The sequence below is a fragment of the Papilio polytes genome, unplaced genomic scaffold, assembly GCF_000836215.1.
Source record: "Papilio polytes unplaced genomic scaffold, Ppol_1.0 DF823879.1, whole genome shotgun sequence".
NCBI classification, from domain to species: Eukaryota; Metazoa; Arthropoda; class Insecta; order Lepidoptera; family Papilionidae; genus Papilio; species Papilio polytes.
The window spans coordinates 468671-493731 of record NW_013525325.1 but is presented as its reverse complement, the minus strand read 5'-3'; the positions used below and the strand labels follow the sequence as shown (position 1 = coordinate 493731).

General features: G+C 32.7%; 2 long non-coding RNA genes across 2 annotated transcripts; one reads left to right on the top strand and one right to left on the bottom strand.

Annotated features, from left to right (window-relative positions):
* The first annotated feature begins 1263 nt into the window (after positions 1–1263).
* On the top strand, positions 1264–6073 carry LOC106103063. The gene is made up of 3 exons (XR_001225609.1): positions 1264–1406; positions 4246–4344; positions 5645–6073. It is a non-coding gene; the product is annotated as an uncharacterized LOC106103063 (long non-coding RNA).
* On the bottom strand, positions 2939–23099 carry LOC106103064. Its single transcript, XR_001225610.1, has 3 exons — positions 22941–23099; positions 20878–20996; positions 2939–3117 (listed from the first exon to the last, which is right to left on the bottom strand). It is a non-coding gene; the product is annotated as an uncharacterized LOC106103064 (long non-coding RNA).
* Positions 23100–25061: the final 1962 nt, after the last annotated feature.

Below are 25061 nucleotides of genomic sequence, written 5' to 3'. Positions count from 1 at the left end.
AATTACAGCATATTTTTGAATAACTCTTTTTTTAATAAAAAGCCCTATACTTGCGTTACGCTTTAGGCTGTATATTTTAAAACCATTAAACTTAGGGGGTAAATATTAGACCATAAGTTGCTGCCAACATCAAGGAAGCAAAGTTGTCATCATGTCATGTCATTTTGACATTTGTTATTGATTATTTGACAAATGTAAACAATGAAATGAATTTTTTATAATTTAATGCGGATGAAGTCGCACGGGAACAGCTAGTATTAAATAAAAAAGAAATCTTAAGGGGACGGAAAGATCTCTTTAAAAATGTGTTGCGGTAACTTCATGAAAGTGTAATCAAACTCAGATACTTTGCAATTCGGTAGTAAGATTATGAAACATTTATGAATAGCTTATTTTAAGTATTAGTTCATCTTTGATCAGTTAAAATATTCATTATTACGTAGTATCTTTTATACTAGCAACTATTAGTTAATTTTAACCGTCCCTAAACGAATTACTGACATATTTCCTTTAAGAAAATAAAGTTAAAACCGCATTTGTACTTGAACGTAGGTCATAAGTGTTAAAAGAAAACTATTAGTATAATAGGTCAAGTTATTAAATTAGACCACATTATAAAAGCTATTTATTATTTATAATTATTTCTTTAAGAGATAATAGCTGTTGTGTTATGAGATTGAGAAGGTTTTTATAGAACTACGTGTCGCTTCAAGCCGGATCTTATTTGGCTGTTTTTGTTTTTGGTATTTAGATACGTTGTAGTCCTTGACACATCAGTAAGGATTTCTTATCTGTCAGATATAAATAGAGCCGGAGAACAAATAAGTGTCCTGGTGTTGGTTGGTGTTGCGGATGTCCGTGGGCGTCGTTGACTACCTCAATGTTTTCGCCGTTCGTTTGCCCCCCTTTATTATAAAAAGTACAGTCGGGGATGTTTATACCCTATCCTACGCAATGTTTTAAAGTCAAATACAAATAGGATCACACACCTATTAACTCCTATGATGGGTTTGCTTACAATATTAAGTCCTGAGTGGGATGTTTTTTTTTTTCTTCAACTGTAATATCCGTCTAACATAAAATTTATACAGTCATATTTAATTAGTTTGTTTTGCAAACAAATTGGTGACATATGAAAGAAGTGTACTTACGCAAACAAAAAGAAATTGACGCGTTGTTGTTTTTTTTTTTGGTAATTTTAATTTCTCAAGAAGTTGATATTTCCTAGCTCTCCTACTTAATATGAACCTTTTACAGGTTTGTATCCAACTGTAGGGGGTACGAGTTGTGTCATGGCTTAGACATTGAGATTCTTACCACGTACCGCAGAGATGTTTAACCACAACTTGCGGTTGCCAACCAAATTGCGGCTACCCGTAATTGTCTAACCCGCCTGGAAGCTCAACGTACGTGATCTTTTTAACCATTGTCAAGTTTTCAGCAAAGTATTTTAAATAGAAATTACATAATAATCATACTCATACTAATATTATAAATGCAAAAGTTTTAGATGGATGGATTGAGTTTGTTAGAGTTTGTAGCCTAAACCGCTGAACGGATTTCGATGAAATTTGGTATAGATGTAGAGGATAGTCTGGAAAAACATATATATATACATACATATACATACATAGCTACTCACATTTGTTTTTTTTTTAAATTTAACTAGTATGTTATAATTTTTATATTCAACCGTGGCTTATTTTTAAAAGGAAAAACACTTTTTTATAAAACATCTGTATATGATTTAAAATAATGTAACATTACTAATCGAAGAATAAATCTGTTTCTGTAAAAATTGGCGAAGAAACTTGTAAAATCCAGCGACATTTTCGAGAATTGAATACGTTATCGTTTTACTAGAAACAATCTGTCGTGACGTCATTGTGGACGAAAACGTGAGAGATGAAGTCATGAATGTAACGCCTGTGACAGCACAAATGATATCTGATTGCATTTGTATTTTCCGTAATTACAATGACGTCCAACTGACCGACGACCACAGGGAAGCGTGAAAGGTTATAAGCTGTACGTGGAAATGCTGCAAGGTGGTATTCGTGGGAACATAGAACATTGATTTACGAAAAATATGTCAAAGATTAAAAAAAACACTTATTATTGTATTAATTTATGTGAGATTTGTTTGTATCATAGACTAGCTGTTGTTCGCGACTTCGCCATCGAATTAAAAAAAAAAAAAGGAAAAATATGGCCTATGTTATCAGCTTCTTAATGGTGAAAGATTAATTAAATAACTCCAGTAGTTTTGGAGTTATTTCTATACATACAATAATACAAACCTTTCCTCTATATAATGTAAATATAGATATAGAAAGGTACGAACGAGCAGAGGGAGCTCAGTAGCAAATGAATATAAGTACTAAACACAAATATTTTTTTTTATCAAAACTTTTACTTGCAAAAATGTATATCCTTACAAGAAATATTAATTGTTGATCATGCACACATAAGGAGACAGCAAGCATTCCATTCAACTTTTTGTTACGGTAATGTAAGTGAATGTCATTATGCGAGATGGCATAATCGGACTATTTTTGTAATACATTCCGCTTGTTGAGCCTCGACCTTGTTCCGGCGCCACTTCGCGCACACCGACACACCGACAACCGTCACCGCACCACACGTCATAGTGACGTGAACACTCACGTCACGGCAAACAAATTAAATTAGTGTTGTCACAGTTTTATTTTGAAATACCACAAATATGTCCTTGTATAAAGTTCATTTTTAACAGTAACTAATAGAATTTATATTCAAACTCAATGAGTTTCTCGTAGATATATTTTTAAACAAAAAAATACATAGAAAAAATCTTTTAATTCTAATTATTATAGAATGTATTTATGTGCTTTAAAAAGTTTTAAGTGTTTGTATTAGATAAAATTCCCAACAATCATGGGAAAATGTTAAACACATGGTAACACTCTGAACAAAGCGCTGTTGCGTCACTGCACGTCTGTCATGGTTGAGATAGTGGGTATTTCAAAAACTTCGCTTAATTAAGAACGCGGCAACGATGACGTTTCTCATTCAGTACCGGGAATATCTTCTGGACAATCGATTTTCAGAACTTCGAACGGAACTGGGCTTCGGTTCCTAAGCATCAAATTATTTTTAAATTAATTTTATTTACAATTGTAATGCATTATTGAGTAATTAAAAATATCTTTAAGGTTCTTTTGTCAGTATCTAAACTACTTGGTTAAATCGGCTAGTTAGGGTAAAAGTATTTCATGGCTATTACATAATTACAAAAAAGAATAAAAAAGCTCAAAACTAATTTTTAAATAAAATGCCTAATAATTTTAATTCATTAAAAGCCAGCAGAAGGTGTTCTGTATTATTTACAAGTTTCCGTTTTAATTAGATCTCATGATGCAACACTAATAACTTAACCAACAAATTAACATTAACTTATACCTTTGTATGTTTGTTGTTGTATAAAAATATTTCAATCATATAATACACTAGTGCCATCTATTATTTGTTTCAGTTATAAAATATTACTTTGAGAACTGTTCATGCGACATCTAGCGACGAGTAGTGCATATATAAAAATATTTTCCCCCAAATACTAATCACCATAGTACCAAAATTTTAAATTTAATTAAACAAAATAATTAAAACCGTGCAAAAATACTATGTGAATTAAAAAAAACAATTAAAAAGTAGAGTTCCAAAATAAAATAATTTGAATACAGCGCCATCTAGCACGTAACAGCAAATTGTATTAACATTCAGAAAGTTCTTTTAGTTCAGGTAAATAATATAGTCGCCTCGATTAAATTCATATTTCGAAAAAAATCATTTTAAAAACATTTAAAAAACAGGCTCAAACTAAAATAATTGCAATCGTTTACCTACACATGCTAAGATAAAAAAAAAAAAAACTGTTGCTCAGACAGAAATTACCATTAATCGCTTTGCATCAACTGTTCAAATATTTAGTAATAAATGTATTGAAGATTTAAAGTAATTAAAATTCATTCGCGTGCCTCATTACATTGTTGTTTTGTTTTTTATTCGTATCGATTAATCGCTTCACGAAGTACCTTTATGGGTTGTGTTGTGAATGGAATGATGGATGCACTTATGTATGTTCATTAGCTTGTAACAGACGCCCCACACAATATTTGTAGAAACTAATGTAATTTCGCTGATGTAAATACAAATTTCTACAAGTAACACTTGTACTACTCTATTGACATAAATTGTCATTTGCAGAATTCCGCAAAAATATATATGAACGAGTCGTCGTAAACTTCGCTAGCGGGGAATTTAAAAAAGATGGTAATCTATTCCAGCCTGCATTCCTTCTACCAGGTACCTTCCAGTCAAGTTCCCGTAAAAATCGGTGCAGCCGTTCCAGAAATAACGGTCTAATCAAAATCGGCTGAGAGATTATCCAGAAGAACCGTGGCTGGCGGACAGATATACAAAAAAATATATACAGTAACGCAAATACTTCTTAGCGAAATTTGGAATTTGTCTATAAATATTACAGACACTCCAATTTTATTATATGTATAAATGTATAGATACTAAAGGATTACTTACAAAGTGTAAATCTTTCGTTAAAAAAACGATAAGTTCTACCGATGAATACCTTTCACGACATAAATATCACGGGAAATATCGATTTTTAAACATTTTATAACAAATTATTTTTCGGCTCTTACTCACGTTATACTTTTTTTTTCCGGTGACGGCTTTAATTAATTTATTTAATTCTAAACGAAAACATGCGAGGTGATTGGTGGTTAAGTTCACGCTACATTTACACTCACATCAATGAACTTGTAGGTGAATATTGATATTTAACAGTTACTAGAATAGTCTTCAACATTGTTTTTCCACGCGCTCAGTGTCATGGATGAAAGCTAGTTCATAAAACTTAAAGATCAGGAACATCATTGACATGATGATTGGCGTGTTATTCGAAAATGTTAAAAGATTCCAACCGTTTTTTTAATAATTACTTCCACCCTCTGTCGGACTAATCGAACACTAGTTTCTCAAGCCATCCTTGACTGCCAGCATTGTGGAACGATATCAAAGTTTTTTTAACATCGCTAATCGGCGCTGTAATCGCTCTTGTCGGTATAAAAAATTTAATTCCCAATGGATCAATACCAACGTTAAACGCTTACAAATGGAGAGTGCTTTGTAGTCACCGGCAAATCGTGTACGCTGCCCGTTTTTAATTTGCCTCGGGAAATCGTAGAGAACCAGCATATTGCATATCTACAGAACGAATTTATTCACAAATTGGCATTTTTAGCACCCAACTGATTAGGCCCGGACTGATGACAATGTCATATTTTTGTAAACGTCTTCATGAATTCGGATGAAATATAATGTAATAAATACACAATTTGCCTAGACAAATAATAAACGTGCGACTTACGCGATTGTTCGGTGACATGTCCAATTATTTGTGCGAACGCCGAGCATGCTATCGGCTAGTCCGTTGTCTTTAACTACATATCATGAGGTTGCTATTTAGTTCTTTAGCTCTCTCTGTGGTAATGAGCTCTTGATTGCCGCGGTATGAGGATGTACGATTTAAACAGTATACCTTTAGATCCGTCTCCATGTCCCTTTTAATTTACTTATGTTTCAGATGAGAATAACTTTTCTTAGCTTCTTCCTCTAGCGACCCACATAATGCGATAAGGACAAATGGTGCTTCTTTTTAATCTCTTCATTCAGGAAGATTTATAAATGCGGTGGTTGCATGATGGAAGATAACTCCAGAACGTCTCAAAGTATACAGATGAAATATAGCATTGATATAGTACCTAGTATCGAAGAAAACAGCCAGTTGTTAAGTTTTTTTTAAATTATCTGTGTTTACACTAGTTACTTCATATAACTTGAAATTGTTTTGATAATTTACATATACAAAAATACAGTTTTAGAGATTAAAAAGAAATAATTTATTATCATATACCACTCGCCGTTAAACTGATAAAATATATTGAATCCGTGCCAACAGTAGTTCAAAGTGTGTTATTTTGGGCAATTCTAAAATATCTAAATATAAACTCAACATCTGTCGAATTTTCAATATGTATTTTTTGTGGAAATTATTAACTTTATATAATGTATTTTCAGTAGCTTGGTGTCATTAAATAAGAGGACAATAATGTAGTTTCATTATTTAAACAAAGACCTTGATATAAGACGAGTAGCCATTCATGTTCATTAAGTTTAAAATTGAATGGCTACAAAGGTAAGGCTACGAGCAAAATATTGAGTGATTTTTTATATCATAAGGTGGCAAACGAACAAGGGGCCACCTGAATCTGCCAAAATGGCGAAGCGACCGCTCCGCATAGACATTCGAAATAGCGAATAAGTTCCCTATTGTTAGGCGACGGAGGAGGACACGCACATAAAGTGGCTATTTACCCTCCCTGTGCGTCTCCTCCACCGTCAAATGCACGTTTTCATTCCATCCTATTCTTGTGAGACAAAGGGTGGGAAGGAAAACGGACTAAAGCAGAGCCTCCGGCACTACACTCGTCAGACGAAACGCGAATCGCTCCCACTTCACGCCTGTATTCTGTGTGATTGTGGTATGTCACCGGGCAAGCTCTACTACTGTTAATGATAATATGAAACGGGATATGCTAAATCTGGGAGTGAATTCAGATATCACGGATGACAGAGATGCGTACATACCGTACCGACCCTTCTTAAGGAGAAAGTCATGTTGAAGATTGTTTACACAAAAACGTATCGCAAAAGTTTTATTTTTCTCATTGATTTGGTTAAAAGCGGCAGCAAATCGGCTATTTATAGACTTTTAAATAGCAAAATCCATGCGTGCATTTATTACGCTTTGCTCTTAGGAAACTTATAATGTAGTTTTTGTAAGGAATAATACAAGTTAATTGATCATCATAATCGCAGATAATGGCTTAATTGTTAACTTTATTGCGATTTCTATTTCATAATCAAACATTATATATATTGCATGCAATTTTTGTTAAGAATTGGGACAATATAGTGCCATAAACAGTTCTTTTTGTCTATGAAATGTAAACCTTCCATTAATGGTAATCCAGTAAATGATTGCGTTACGTTTTGTAACGCATGTTTTTAATTTAAATTCCCTTCTAGGAATAACATTTTAGGGAAAAATACATATTGTTAAAATTAAAAACAACCTTATTTTTCTTTTTTAAACTTATAACAAATATACGTGAATTCATTTTCGTAATTTATGATTAAAATTTGGATTAGAATTGCGCACCGCCTACCGGCTGTGATCATCAAGATATCTCATACGTTTTCTCGATAACGTTACGAATACGATCTTCAAATGTCATGCAAATATTCTTTATACACCCACTGCTCTATTTATATGCTTCCGTTCATTAGAACGACGAAGACGTCATGTGACGTCAGTAGTTAAGAATTGATATTTGTAAAATTATCATCATAACTGTGGAAAAGTTCGTTAGCCTTTTTAATGATTTTTAAAATTAGCGCTTGACAACAGTTTTTCGACAGAAACGATAGTAATGTTTAAATTATTTCTTATCCAAAATTATTCACGTACGCAGAAATGTTACTAAAATTGTAAAGATTATCATTTTAGATGAATTAGGGAATATGTTGGTGAAAATATAAATGTCGGGTTTTCCCGTTTTTGACCGACTTCCCAAAAGAAGGAGGTACTCAATTCGTTAAAAAATGATGTATGAAAGAATTGTAGCTCATTCAATTAGCTAAATTAAAGTCCGCGATAGCATATATCTATCTCTTAAGGTTGCCGCACAATAACCATTTGTTTCGCGAAAACCGTCAAATAAATGCAATCGACTTCATTTTAAACGCTTTTATTCTTGTTTGGTATGAATCTTTATCCAAATAAATATGATTTCACGATAGAGTATTAAATGTAGATCAGAATTGCCTTTAACAGTATGTAATTCTGACCGAGATTCTAGAAGTTATCAAAATATTAAAACTCACGGGCAACAGCGGCGCGCGGCTGGATAGAATTATGAGTGAATGATCGCAACGATGTGTTAGTTCTTTACTAAATTTCTTAGATAATCGATTTTCTAGATAACTCATTCTTTGCTTGAAAGCTGGTGATTATCACATGTGTTTTAGATGTTTGGATGTTTAGATTCACTAAAAATCGAGAAATAAATAAACTTTTAATTAAAAAAACAAAATACACTAATGACAAAATATTCTCAAAAAAAAAAACAGTTGACTAAAAAGTAACGAAATAATTCCTTGAAAATAGTGAATCTACCTTATTGTAACTGTTATGTCTATATTGTACAATTATTATTACTTTGAAGTCGGTGTCAGTCAATTTAGATGTTACTATACTTTCAATTGTCAATTGTTATGGTAAAAATGTGGAAACACTTCGTAGAAATATCACTGCATACCTCGGCTGACACCGACTTTAAAGTAATAATAATTGTACAATATAGACATAACAGTTACAATAAGGTAGGTTTACTATTTTCAAGGAGTTATTTCGTTACTTTTTAGTGTACTGTTTTTTTTTTTGAGAATATCTTGTTTTTAGTGTATTTTGTTTTGAAGTCGGTTTTGTTTTTTTTATCTTACTATATACTAAAGACGTTCGATAAAGTAATAATGTTCGTTAAGTATTTATATTTAAATTGAAATGAGATAATAAAGACTGACCTAACCTATAAGTTATTTTCGGATTGTTGTTGTAAATAAATTATCTCGGTTGTCCAATAATAGTAATTCAAGGAAACTGCTTGTTGACCTTTCAAAATTCCGTTACAATTTAATTTAAAATTTTGTCCGTTTTATCAGGTGTACGTTATATCAAACTTGTTTTAACTCAATTATAAAAAGACGATGAATATACGATAAATATTCACGTTTTTTTCTAATTTTCGAAACAATCATTTGTTCAGTAGTTTATACATGTAGGTTTGGTCTGGTGAAGGAAAATAAAGTATCTCCTCCTGGCCTAATTTAAGTATCTTACTCCTTACCTTACCACCCTTTTCTCATAAGGAGAGGATGGGAAGGGGAAGTGGATTTGTGGAGGCAACGCATCTGCAATTACGGATGTCTATGGGTAGCGGTCGCTTCGCCATTTTGGCGGATTCGGGTGGCCCCTTGCTCGTTTGCCGTCTTATGTTATAAAATATATATATACTAATACTAGATTTCCCCCGCGAATCTGTCGGCGTGGATGTAAAACAAAATAAAAGTGAATAGCCTATGTGTTCTTCCAGACTATCCTCTATATCCATGCCAAATTTCATCTAGATCCGTTCACCCGTTTAGGCTACAAACGCTAACAAACATCCATCCATCCATCTAAACTTTCGGATTTATAATAATAAGACTATAAAGAGGAAAGATTAGCATTTTTGTATGTATTGAAATAACTCAAAAACTACTAGACCAATACCAAAAATTATTTTACCATTTAAAAGCTACGTTATCAATGAGTAACATAGGCTATGTTTTTTATTGCACGCGGGCGAAGTCGCGAGCTGCAGCTGGTAGTAAGATAGACTTGGAGGTGAATCTTTAACTATGGTGCAAAGAGCCACAAGTATAAAATCTCAAAGCTTATTTAGTACATGTGCATTCAATGCCGCGTGCAAAAACACATGTCAATTAGCACGTGCCGAGCAAACTCGCAATCGTGATTTGTCTAACATAGTGGCTTCTTTTATATTCTGTATCTGGAATTTAACATTTTATCTTTACGATTTAATTTAATGCTCTAAGCGCATAGATCAAAGATTTAAACCAAATTAAGTATGCGGTTTTAATTAAATCATTAAGAGGTAACTAATATTTGTAACGACGTATACGTCGAGTTTGAAAATGTAGGTGCTAAATGTCAAATGGTTTAACCAATAGGCTGCCAAATTCAAGGAATATAAAGTAAATCACGCAAATACTTATTTGACAGACTAGTTGTTGCGACTTCGAACGCGTGATGCTTTTTTTATATAAAAGTAGCTTGTATTAGTGATAATGTAGCTCTTTAATGGTACAAGAATTTTTCAAATATCCAGTAGTTTTTGAGTTATTTCAATACGTACAATCCATAAATACAAATCTTTCCTCTTTATAACATTGGTACAGATAACAGTGGTAGTGCCCGCTTTAACACCTTAGCACGAATAGGCCGGCACGCCCGGTGTAATACCACGACCACACAGAAAACAGGCTTCAAATGGAAGCAATTCCGTGTTTTGTCTGATGAGTTTGGTGCCGGAGGCCTATTTTTAGTCCCTTTCTCTTTAACACCCTTTACTCACAAAAAGAGGATGGGAAGAGAAAGTGGATTTGACGGTGAAGGATATGCATAGGAAGGGGAAATATCCTTTTTATGTGCGTCTCCTCCTCCGTCGGATAAGGGTAGGCAACGCATCTGCAATTGCGGATGTCTATGGGCAGCGGTCGCTTCGCCATTTTGGCGGATTCAGGTGGCCGCTTGCTCGTTTGCCACCTTATGTTATAAAAAAAAAAAGATAGGTATAGGTTAGTATTTTTCTGTATTTGTATTGAATTGATGGCGTAGGGCGTCGTCCACCCAGGTGGACCGACGACTTAGTGCGCATGGCGGGAAGTCATTGAATGCGGAAGGCGGAGGACCGCATTCTGTGAAAGATATTGGGGAAGGCCTATGCCCAACAGTGGGCTGATAAAGGCTGATGATGATGATTGAATAGATATCATTCTATAGCCAGTATTTATAAGGCAGATGTTGAATAATAAATGCCAGTTCAAAATCAGTTTGATTTGTTAACAGAAAAAATAACAAGATTTCATAAAAATAAAAAAAAAGGCGAACATTATAAGTATGTCGTATTACTCCTATGTACAGATAATTTATCTTACAAGTATATACTTGTAACGGAAATCTTATTAATAAAGTGATTAGCATCGATAAATTGTTGCAATGTTTACATTTTTATGAAACAACTAGATTTCGCCCGCGACACAGTCGGCGTCGAATAAAAATTGAGAAGTCTACGTGTTCTTCCAGACTATTCTCTTCATGCTAAATATCGTCGAAATCCGTTCAACTGTTTAGAAAACAATCTAACAAACATCCATCTATCTAAACTTTCGCATTTGTTATTTAGTATAGGGATATCAACCCGAAAAACAAACAGACACGAGCATAGCTCGACAACTACCGGTAGAGAGGCACTATTTAAGAGGCACAAACTTCTAAGACACCATGTTGGTTGATTTCTGTCTGCTTTGGCCGAGCCACTGACGGACCTAGCAGACGAAGTCCGCTACATGGTGTTAAGGGCCTTATAGCTACTTGTTAAAACTATTTTTGTTTTTTTTTTATATTGTTTTACTTTTCTTGTTTTATATTGTGTTTGTTTATAATTGTATGGTTTTGGTATTTAGTTTAAGATATTATGGGACTGACATGTTTTAAGGAACAAAAGTCCCTTTAAAAAATAAAAAGAAAAAAAAAACTACCGGTAATTTTCAAAATTTGACAGCAAGAAATCCATTTCTGCCAGCTGAAAAGCAGCGCAGGAACGGTTTATTCCGTCCTGCATACGCTGAGCTGGCTACCTTTTGCCACGATTGTGTTTCCTTTAGAATAAATCCTTTTATGTAATTTCTATTTCGTGGCATTAAATACATATTCATTTATTCTTTGGGGATTTTCCCGGTCCTTGAGGTGATAATTGCTTAGGTGGACAATAACATCGTCCACCGGCATCGTCAGAGGGAAGCAGACGGGAGAGTTAGACAACCGAAAAATGGAAAATAGACCTAAAAATATTTCGAATCAGTCCATATTATTGGAATATACTATTCCCCTCCTATTAGAATTAGCCTAGATCATCGATTGGCGACGCCAAAACGTAAACGTAGAATTTGGCTGCTGTAAAATTTGTATTAATAAATATAACTGTCTCTGTTTTGTCAAAGAAAGTGTAAGGGATGATGAAACAAGACTGCAGTGGAGTTATACTCTAATCCTAACAATTACTATTATCTTTTCTCGTACAGTTATCGAAATCAACTATGTAACACAAATCTATGTAAAGAAACAATATTTAGTAACGATTTCAAAACTGTTTAACTTTTTTATTTAATCCGAGACACGCAACGATGCAATTGCCTATTAATAAGTCAAAAAAACGATAATTAACATCAGTTAATTTACAAGTTATTTGTTTTTCTAGACGTAAACAATGTGTAAACCGGATAGGATAGTTGTATCATCAATGTATATTATTACAATTTCATCATTTTAATCATCATCATCTTCCTCCTTATTCTACTCCGATAAGTCGGCGGATCAGGTTTTGGTTCTCCACATAACTCTATCATAACATCATCTCAGTCATCACTCCCTTTTGATCATGTCAACTTTCACGCAATCCAACCATACCTTTCTAAGTCTTGTGCCCGTCTCCACTCATAAATAGAGAGAAAAATAAAATTATAGGGATTATATTCTCACCTGCTTTTTATTTGTTGAATTCACTGTTGTCACTCGAGTTATCAGCGAGCCACTGCCGTATCAGATAATGACGACCACGACAAGTATTTATGACAATTGTATTTAAAAAAAATAAAAAAAAACTATTCAGTTTGTTAATTTATGAAACTCTTTTAACTCAACTTTGAAATAATGAATTAAAATGTTCGAAAATGCAATTCAAATATCAGAAACCGAAAATTGAACGATTTTCGATCAGAATGTTTGTAAAACGTCGTGTGCCGCTCGTTATCGCAGCTATACTAACATGCTTGAAATTATTCTACGCTCATACCTCTATCTTAATAACTTTATTCATAATAGCGACCGCGAAAAATAACATCGCCCGGAACCGGTCGTGTAGTCTGGAGTTACAGACGCTTTGTATTTAAAATTCGTTATATAACTCGTGGATCGAGCAAGACTTTCGCCGAACACTACCGGTACAGCCCACGTTTGTGACTATGTCGATTTATTTTCGGTGCGCCTATATTGTTGAACAGTCGCAACGCGGCTGGCCATTCGTAAGCCACAAACTAATACACGTTATTAACTATGACACAGTAGTCTTGATTCTTATTTAAAAATGCATAATTAAATATATAAATTATTCAAAGTCTATCTGATGAACAATGAATTGATTAAATATTCGACCGTGATTTTTTGTAGTTACGTTTTATTGTAAGTAGACATACAGATAAACAAGCTGTTCACTTTATGTCATGTGACCACTGCAATTATATTTGCAAGAACCAAATAATTTGTAAAGTATAAAAACTAAGAACATATAATAAGAAGAGTGCTAAGAAGGAAAATCTGAAAATAAGGAAGGAATATACAGCAAGGAAGGCGCCAGAATATTCAAGTAATGTCACATCGCAATTGTATCATAACCTAAGGCCCGTCGTACACAAGGCAATGTAAATCGTTGAAACTATCCTTGCGTTGCGTAAGTGCCTTAAAATCCTGGAAAACTACAAATCTTTGATATTTATATCACTAATTTCTACCTTTTAACAAACATATCTATCTATTCGGATAGCGTTAATAAGAAAACTTTGGTAGAATATTTTGTTCGTTTACAAAAAAAAATGTTTACTTAAGAGTATCAAGCGGTGACCGTCGCGCTTTACGAGGTAAGTTATAATCAGAGGCCTTACGAGGCCACTCACAAGGCTGCTATTACTAGAGTACCTGAAAAAAACCTGGAAAGAATACATCATACGCAATAGTTATTTGTCTTACAAATTATCATTGATATTTGTGAATGCGTGATTTTTCGAATAGTTTAATAGTACCTATTTTGGCATTTTAGTCGCAATGGAACTTTTTGTTACTAAGAGGCAGTGATAAAATCTGCAAAATCATAGCTTGTGGTTTTTTGAATCTAGTGTGATATTGAATTTATTCATAAAATACATAAAACTATATACAAATATTTTACTCTTTGTATTATTGCTTTTACTGGCAAGTTTACCCTACCTTATGTATTAAACTTGTAGGTTGATTGTTATTTTTATTAGAAACACTTTTGGGATGTGAAATCAAACGTAAATTAGCATAAGATACCGCAAATATTTACCGTAAAATGTAAATGTGAAATTGCAAAGAATAGAAATGGATTATTAATAAGCGGAAATACATATATGGCTTTGTTAAACGTAAATATATAATTTACTAGCTATTGCTTGCGACTGCACCCGCGTGAAATCAAAAAACACAGAAGACATGGCCTATGTTACTCACAAATACATATCTAATGGTGAAGGATTTTTGAAATCGGCCCAGTAGTTTTTGAGTTAATTCAATACATACAAAAATACAAACCTTTCCTCTTTATAACGTTAGTATTGAACACCGATTTATATTTTTCTACTAGTATATTTGGTATTTCGCGGAAGTTAGCAACAAATATCAACATCACACCTATGTTCGGTAAAACCAATTCAAACATAATAAAATCTACATTGTTGCTGGGTTTTGTAACATCACAATCCTAAGTAACGCCTATTCACAATGTAACCTTAACTGTGGCAATGTAATTTGACTCTTACTATGATACAAAATACAAGAAACAGTGTTGAAGATATTTTTAGGTTAGGTTTACATGACCGCGCGAACCACGCATGTACGTTGGAGCGTTCACACGACGGCATTGTTCGTACCGCAATTAATACCTACTCTATTATAACTCATTTTTATCCAGATTTAAGCGACGCAGATGAACTGAACAATACTACTTACACATAGATTGTTACGCAACCGCGGTGATTTTAACGATAAATATTGAGGGCTTATCAGAAGTAATCGAGAGAACATTTTCGTTAATTAATCGACATTTGTACTATATTAATCCAGCACCTCTACAAAGCGTTCAGTACACCAATAAATATCATAATTTGTTGATGACATTGAGATTACATTCTCGTAACCGTAATGGATATATTCGTGATAGACCCTCTGTTCCAATACTGCGCTGCGGTACCGCACAGTAATGTGAACTTAGCCTTAATAACTATTGTTTCTGTAAATAAAATTATGTTCTACGTAATTTTAATATGAAGGAGTATTGACTGACTGAAATACAGCTGTTTTAAAAATAATTAAAAACATTAAAGTGACTTTGAGGAAACACGGAATGAAAAGTAATGTCACGCGAGCCGCCGCGGGTCAGGTAATGAGGTCGCCAGTGAACACTCGATACTTATCATTGACACAGTCACCCTTCACCAGCTGTATTTAACCCGGAAATTCCATTCTTTTATATCTAATTAATTTATCAAAATAGAAAATCAAAACTGCATTTGTTCAATATTTATTGTAACATTAAAAAAGTATTTTTTATCCAACGATCTCACAAATTTAATTGCCATTGATTACTTTATCTTTTGCCTAAGTCTCTGTCCGCGTGTAAAAAAAAACAAAAGTAAGTCGCCCATGTATTCTTCTAGACTGTCATTTAAATATATACCAAATTATATCAAGATTCGTTCAGCACTTTGGACTACAAGCTCTAACATTCATCCATTTTCGCATTTAACAGTATTAGTACGATTGTGATTTATGTTTTCAAAAGGTACGCTTCACTAATTCCAATGTGAGATAATTGTATTGGATTGACAATCAATGACAAACTCATTTACATGCACATATAGGACCCGTATTTATTGTTGCATAATACACAATCCATAGTACAAAGTTTTTATGGTTACGTTACACTAATACAATTGCGTGGCAGTTTCGACAACGCATACTCAACGTCCTCGACTGATCTGTTAGTTTACTTCTTGTCCGGTAGAGACTGCACATATCTGATAATTTTTCGATGACGTTACGAAAACGTATTCACGAATATTCGAGATAGCCTCAGAAATAAAGCGAAAGGCGAACGAAGGAATTGACGATTAAAATTAGGAATGTCAGATAGATTTGAAGGACAGATACATGATACGCTTTCATTATAAAGATTTGGTTTAGGACTCGGAGATGTAGTTAAAATTATACTTGACGATAATTCAGTCCATCAATTTATTTTCGTGGAATGTACACAAATATATTCCCTATCTAAAATGCATACAACTTGTTCTCGAGGAAACTTTTTACAAATATATTATATATGCTTGCATTTTAACATGATCTTTAAATTTTCTTACAAAATGATTCAGATATAATGTAAAATTAATAAGAATGAGATGATGAAGAAGAAGCGTAAACACTCACTACTTCGTAGCGTGTGTTTACGCTTTATTATAGGATATTGTAGGATGTCAGCAATCAAAGCATATTTTTGACTAATTCTTTCTTTAATAAAAAACCCCTATACTTACGACAGGCGTTAGTCTATATCTATATTATTTCGCGCTATTAAACTTACGAGGGTAAATAAATTGAAAAAAAAAACCTATCATGTGGGAAAGAGACCATAAACTACAAGCAGCCAACATTAAGGAAGCAAGATGGTAATGGTAATTTTGACATTTGAAATTGAGAATTTGACAAATGTAAACAATATTTTATTTTTATAATTTCATGCGGATAAAGCCGCACGGGAATAACTAATACTAACAATATTTACCTACTAATATTAACCAATACTATAACAAAACAAGTTCCTTTATTATAACGTTTGTAAAGAATTTCACTTTCACTGGCGTCAGACTGTCTGTTGATGTTCTTTTTATCGACTGCATATTAAAAGTGAATCAGCATTTGTAGGTCACGTACGTTTTGAAGGCTTGTGTGTTCATTGATTGATTTCGATAGACGGTGTATACATTGTGTAGTTGTTTGTTTTTAAATTCCCTTTAATTAGTATTTAAATAATCAAAAGTAAGTTAATAACGTTTATTATAAGACCTTAATGAAGTTTGAAATACGATGACACGATTAATTTAATATGAAACGATGTTATATTGATTGAAAATAGTCAAAGAATACGGCTTTATTTAACACTAATCATGAAGTTATATTTCAACTTGTCTTTTTTTGGAAATCTAAATTTTTATTTAATCAATTTTCGTTATATCATTATGTCCCATTCTTTATAACGTACAGATAATGAAACAGAAAGAGATAGCTATATTAAATCTATACTAACATAATAAATTGTTAACACTCACTACTTCGTGGCGTAGGATGTCAGCAATCACAGCATATTTTCGAATAATTATTTCTTTAATAAAAAGCCCTACACTTACGACATGTTTTAGGCTATTTATTTTCACACTATTAAACTTAGAAGGTAAATAAATTGGAAACAACTATCATGTGGGAAAGGACCATAAACTACTAGCTGCCAACATTAAGGAAGCAAAAATATTAAGGTTACGGTAATTTTGATAGTTGCAATGGAGAATTTGACAAATGTAAACAATAAAATAATGTTTTTTTTAATAATTTCATGGGAATGAAGCCGCACGGGAACAGCTGGTATAAATATTAATAAGATAATAAATATATATGACATATTTAATTATATTATTTATGGTTGATGACACAAATTGTCAACTGTGAGAGCCACATTTGATATTGCCGCCATAGTACATCGGGCCCGCCTTTCCCGCTCCGCCAATGCGCGAGCGCAAGCACTTGCAACTAATGATATGCAAAATTGCGCCCCGAAGCATCGCCGCCCAACCGCTAAATTATACCTCGGTTCGCACAGATTATGTATCAATAAATGTAGAGATTTCATACCTTCTTATATACAAAATCTTGTGAATATAATCATGTATTTTGTTTATGTACATGATAGTATATGTTATTTTTTGAATATGTAATAAAGTAATTTATGCAAAATAAAACCATTCCTACAGGTCATATTTATCAACATAATTTGTTTTGATACTTTTTCAAGGAAACGTTGTTGTTTGTTTAATTTAATTCTCAAGTTTTTATCAGTGCGTAAAACGGGATGACTTATAACCTAAACGGTCTTTAAGATTTTAAATTATGAGGTAACTCAGTACATGTTCTTGCCCAAGAGTTATAGAGGGAAGACGGTACTATATTTAGTTTAATTCGGTTTTTGTTAACAATATAATGCGTTGTCAATAAAGTGGTGATTTGACCACCCAAGATACACTCAAGAGTAATTTGGTGACACTTATAAGGTGGTTTACGTAGGCATATGCTCAATACTGATTCCATCATTACCTCATTTCCCTCTTATGTCCCTCTCAACCCTCCCAGCGGCGATCGTAATTTGCTATGTAATTTTGTCCACGAACCACTTAATGATATGTATCGAGAGTTGGAATGTCATTTTGTAAATTATACAGGCGTATTACAAGTCCGTGTTATAATTGGTTGGATCACGCAGCGTGAGGAATGTCGGGTCGACTTGTCCTCGTCGTTAGGATTTGTGTGATTCGATTCCTCGTCCTGTTTGAACTTCATCAACCCTCTATCTTTATTCCTCTCTAAGTAAGAACTCAATAGATTTCATCCTCCCGATGGGCCTGTCATTATTTTCTTCCTCTTCCAAAAACTAAACGTTTGAAGATACAAAGCTCTTGAAGTCAAAGTCGCGTGAAGTCAAATGAAAAGGCGCTATGACATCTTGCAAATTTGTATCATAATAACCCAATGTTAACGGAACTAACATAATTCAAACGACAATAACGTTCAACCCTGAAAATTCTATTAAGGGAAATGAAGCAATGTTTTACAACATACATCTACTATTTAAAATTTACACCATCAAAGCCTTGCTGACGTATTTGTGATACTGATTTACAAGTTCTATCAAACAATAGATGCATGGAAAAATTTCATTGTTTTGTATTTCCGTAGGCTGAAAAATATTAATTATTACTTAATATTTTTTATTGATGACGAAGTGATTGTTAAAGGTATTGAGGTAATACGAGTATATTTAAGTATAGTTTTAATTGGATATACCTAATCAAAATTCTGCACAACACGCATATTTGTTTAAAACAAAATAATACTGTGAACTGCCATCTAGCGACAAGTGGCAAAAGAAAAATTTAAATAGTTTAAATTAAAGGTTTTACAATAAAGACTTGACTACTTTATATGTGATAAACAAAAACAAATTATAATTGTCGGTAATTTACTGTTTTTCAGATTTTTCCTCGTTACAGTGGAAGAGACGCAGTTCCAAATAACGCCACTAGATGGCGCTATAATTAAAAATAAATAAACAAATAAACCGCTCACTAAATAAATAAAGCACAAAGTATACCAATTATCAATTCTAGTTTTATAGGTCATATTCACATTCGCATTTATAATATTAATAAGATTGTTTTTTCCAATAGATTTCATAAAATAATGGCGATTTAAATTTTTTGAGATTCATTTGCTTACTTTGCAAACGTTGCGTTACCTCACAGTTGTTTTCATCCTGTAAATCACGACAATAGATGTATGTTTGCAAAAATTCTGTCATATCGACACCGAGAGTAAGAAATAAGGTAAAAGTATTACAAACAAAATGCAAGCGATGAGATAACAAAGCTATAGATACTCTTTTTGTGCATTTTTACTTTTGAATTTGTAAGAAAATATAATTTTATGACAAGACGCACTGGGCCTGCTCGCTTTGCTGGACAAATGGGCCTGCTCGTCCGGTGTTATACAATAACCAGAAACAAAGTAGACGTAAAGTGGTAGTAATTCCGGTTTCCGCCTAATGAGTATGCATGCCCGAGATCTAATTGTAGTTCTTCTTCTTTTTCCCACCATTTTCTTAAAGAAAAGAATTGAAAGGGAAAGCAAATCAGCTTTCCTTGTCAATTGCAGAAGTAATGGGCAACAGACGCTTCGCTATTCCAGCGAATAATGGCTACTTGCTGATTTATCACGTTTTGATAAAAAAAAAAACATTCATCATCTCCTGCCTTATCCTACTCCCGTAGGGTCGGCGCACCGGGTTTTCGTCCTCCAAAGCACTCTATCATCCGTCATCTCAGTCATCACTCCCTTCTTGATCACGTCACCTTTCACGCAATCCATCCATCTCTTTCTAGGTCTACCTCTACCGATGTACCTCCACATTCATTAAAAAAAAAATATTATTATAATTAAACAAATATAGGTTTATTGTCTTATTAACGTTGCCAGTTAATCCAAACTAGGTTCCTAAATCACACAAGTTTTCTATGCTAGTTGAATTAAAAGAGCAGAGTGAATTTTAAATTAAAAGTCTCGGTAATACATGTCAGCTTCGCTCAAAGTGACCTACTTCCAAACATCTGTCTACAGTATGCAACTGAAAATTCCTGACATCACAGGAAATTGTATTTGTTTCATTTACTTGTATACGAATTTTCAAACGTAGAGAACAAAGAAATGTTACAACAAAATTTGTCATATATTATATATTCTAAACGTTATTGCTGGCAAGTACCTTGTAACTAAATAAATTAATTGTACATAGCTAAGAATAACCAAAACTGATTTTTATTTTTACGGTGGCGGGACAGACTAGTTTCACATCCGTCGGGGGCCCATCTATACTTTTTAAATATTGATAAAAAGTTGATTTTTTATACGACTTGCTTATTTTGTATTTTTTCGTTACCATGAGTTTTCACTACCAAAACACTTGGTAAAAATATTTCAAATCTATATTAATTTTGAAAAATAGCAGTAAGTTTTCGTACAAGTAGTTCCCTACTTCATTATTTAGAAAAGTAATTTTAAATAAACTAGCATTTGAAATAGTTACTAATATTTGCTTATACTCAGTTTATTCTTAATTTTAACTTTATACCGCGTTTATTTATAAGGCTGTTAAGATCTGTTTGCGTCAGATATTATTCATATTGTTTTTTAAAACAAAGCACTTTTAAGTAAGTTTTATACAATAAACACTGATATATTACCTTCAGTTTATACGTAGGTCGTCAGCGTTCCCATCTTGTCACGAGCGAATTCAATTTGTCAAAGAAAATTAGTTTCACGTCGGTGCAATGATACGTTTCCAAGAACGCTTCGAAAGCACCTGCAAATACAACGAAATAGTTTGTATTGTTATTTCTTAATAATATAGATGAATTTTAAAAATATAATGATGAGGGATACTGTAATATGCGACAAAGAAACTAAAATATTTTAAAAACACCACCAAAGAAAAAAACAATTACATAAACGTTGTTTGCACCTTATTCTGAAAACACTTAACGGTTAGTAAAATATTGCTCGGACCTTTCACTGAATAACAATTCGCTGGAACTTATCCAATATTTAGGAGGTATGCACATGATAGTGCAGTATTACAAATTTTAAATATACTTTGTAATAACATGAACCTTTAATTGTTATCATTTATTATCTGATATAAATGGAATCATTAATTTCGCAGTTTCATTTAATTAACTCCATATAGAAATTGTACTACTACGCTTGCATTGTACTAATACAAGTTATAATAAATCGTAACATAAATGTTAAAGTTTAAATATTTGTAAATAGATGGCGCTGTACCTAATCGATTTTCTAGCCTAACCATGGTTGGTTTCAGCTTGGCGGGCGCCCTGGGCAAATTGTATTTCGCATGTACCGACACTTTATGTCTAACGCCCTGGGCGTTCTACCGCCTAACGAATGTACTAATTCTGAGAATCAATATGATTCAAATAATTGTTAACTTTATAATTTATTTTTAAAAATTGTATTTTAACAATTTCACCTATTACGAAAACATCAAACAAATAACAAGCGAATATTAGCGAGTCTAAACTAAATATTCATAAACAAATACCTTTATAAACAAAACCTACATTAATTTTATCGTTTTATTAACACTAACAAGATAACATTTTGTTAAAATAATTCTCGTGCTTCTATACATTGTTTCATAATTATTCTATTAAGTTGCTTGACTCCTCTCCGGTGGCCACTTTCCATAAACAAAATCCCTTAATTTGCATACGAACTGTGAAGGTCAAAGTCCATGTATTATATGAAAAGTTCATTTGCACAGTGTATTTTGCACCAGTTAGTTATTTGTTAAATTAACTAGCTTAGAGGCTAATGATGTTTAGACTTGAATATAATTTATTGTTAGTGAACATCAGTTGCTCAGTACGTTTTAGTAACGTAAACAATAGAAAAATAAAACTAAAAGCTGTTCTTTGTTGATTTATAAATAGGAATTGGCTTTCATTATTTGCTTACTGCTACTTACTAGCTTTAGTCTGCGACTCCGTTACCGCGAATTTTTAATAAAAAATCTTGTTAGGTTAGGTTTTCTTCCAGATTGTTCTACACCTCGGACAGATATCAGCGAACTCCCGTTTTTTTAACACGTAGTTTAAGACACTAATATAATTGTAATAACGTAATGAACTTCTACCCCTTCACTGTTGATTCCCGCCAGAATGGCGCGCCAATCATACTTCTGAATGACATTGACAGTTGTCATAGGGATGAACGTATATGGCAAAGATCTAGTGTTGCGCCGATTTCTTTTTAACAGTAGTAACAAATCCATCCATCCATCCATCTAAATTTATAATTAGTATAATTGTATGATGGGATTAGTTTTATTAGTTCTAGGATAAAAATATTGAATTCAAGCATTTTATAATCAACAAGCTAACCAATTTTGGTAACTGTTATGAAGATAAATTCCAATATTATCTTTGTTATTCCAGTATTTCTATTTGTTAGCGACATCTTGTATCTAAAAGCGACAATAACTATATCGATGCAAATTAAATAGCATTGAAATCTTATTCTGAACGTGACAATTTTTATGCCATTATAATAAAAGTACGCAGTCGGGTTTACCCACAAAATAATGAAAGTCAGAATAAAACGATCATGTTTTTGTTCTATGTATCAGAGATTATTCTAGTGTTACCATACTACAGTAATTGACTTAACTAAACTTATGTATTTATTCTACGAAAATTAAATCGTAACATTACATAAGAGTACTCACATCTCAAAAAGGTCGACAAACGCATCTGTAGTTAATTTGTAGGTTATCTGTAATTAAATGTGATCCCGCCAATGCTCCATTTGCGATTTACGATTCTATCGATTACGCCTTTATGTTATTATAAATGTGAATTAAAAGATAGTAATTATTTTATGGAGGTTAATATAATTACTTGATCTATTTTCGATTATTTCTTAGACGATTTTTTTTACACGTTACAAATTATTGAAAAAAACATTCGAATTAAGTTTTGTTGGCATCTTCATAATCTTTTAAAAACTGAAACGGTAAGATTTATATTACCATAGCGACAGTGCAAACGAACGAGAAGTACCAGTTTGAGCAACACCTTTCTCGCCATAAGCCTGTTGCATACGCTTCCCTCGCGTATCGCATATCTGAAATTTAAATGTTCTGTTTATGATAATAGTAACGCTGTTATTGTTACTTTTTATGATATAATTCTCCCGAGCGTGAAAAAAGAAATGTAATTTTTACAATTGTGCAACACGTTAAAATTGTCTTGTAAAAGGCAGCGAAGTGGACACGTTAATTAACGAGCAAAGAGTAAGTTTCCATAAACAAAATTTACAATAGTACAGATTAAAAAATGCAGATAAAAAAGTATTTGTACAGAATATAAAAAAAAATACAAATCGACAATTAAAAACATCAGTTGTAGAAATAATTTGATTAAAAGTACTACAAATGATTGGTGCATGAATTAATTCTGTTTCATGACTATGATGCCTGTCTTTTCGCTTTAAATGGATTTCTACTGTATATTTAGATATATGATAAATGTTTTTAGAGAGGGCGCCACCGCTCTAACGTAAACACTGTCTCCACGTAAATAACGTATTAAAAATTAGTAAAGTTAGTCAAATAGTGAAAACATTGTGTAATAGTGTTAAAAAAACGAAATAGTGCAGCACAAATAAAAAGTGTAAAATATTTTTAAGGAAGAATGATTAAAATGTGAAAATACAGTGATGCAACTAAGTGTAACTTTCTAAGTGAAATTAATGTTTTTATCTTTTATAAAACTTTGAAATGCTCAATATTTGTCAATAAAAAACAGTGATATTACGGTTTCCAAGCAATATAAGTGAAGTGGTGATATGTTATATTAATAGTGCAGTTTTGAACAATTTGCATAGTCATTCCCACCGTCGAATATTTAAAAAAGCGCCATCTATCACAATTTAGCAAAACTACGTGGATCAACAAATAAATCGAACGAACGTTAAGAGTAGACAGTTTATAAATTCTGTCAACAGAGGGCGTATAAGAAAGAAAAATGGAAGAAATTAAAAATATGCTACGTTCATTACAGGAAGATATAAAACAACAAAAAGAGGAAATGCTTAAAATAAAAGAAGACATTAAATGTACTATAAATAGCAATATAAACGAAAAATTCAAAATATTGGAAACAAAAAATCAAAAAATTGAAACAAAACTGGAAAATCAAAAAATAAAAATAGATAATTTTGAAAAGCTTTCTAGAAGAAAAAATATAGTAATATTTGGAATCGAAGAAGATGAAAAAAACTACCAAGAATTAGAAGAAAAAGTTTCAAATTTTTTTAATGATACGTTAGACATTAGTTACGAAAAAAATTGTATAGAAGCAGTGAGAAGAATAGGTAGAAAAAGTGAAAAATCTAGGCCAATCTTAGTATCACTATTAACCATCGGACTCAAAATAAAAATAATGCAATCTAAAAGGAAACTAATCGGCACTCCGTTCTACATAAAAGAGGACTACCCCAAGGAAGTATTAGAGAAGCGCAGGGAACTTCACACAGAATTAACGAAAGCAAGAGACCAAGGAGTAAATGCTATTTTAAAATATGATAAGATCATAATACTCAATGACAAACAGAAAGATCCACAAAATACAAACAAAAAAAGAAACTTATCGGAATCGCCAGAAAACAATATTCACTTGACTTCACCGGAGAAACAAAAACAAAAACAACCTGCAAAAATAAACAAAACAAGCAAAATGGACCACTTCCTCTTGAAAAAAAATAACATCTACACCTCCGCAATCTCATTGCTCAAAATACACCACACAGTAGCAACCATGGCCCTCCTCTCACGATCTCCCAAGCC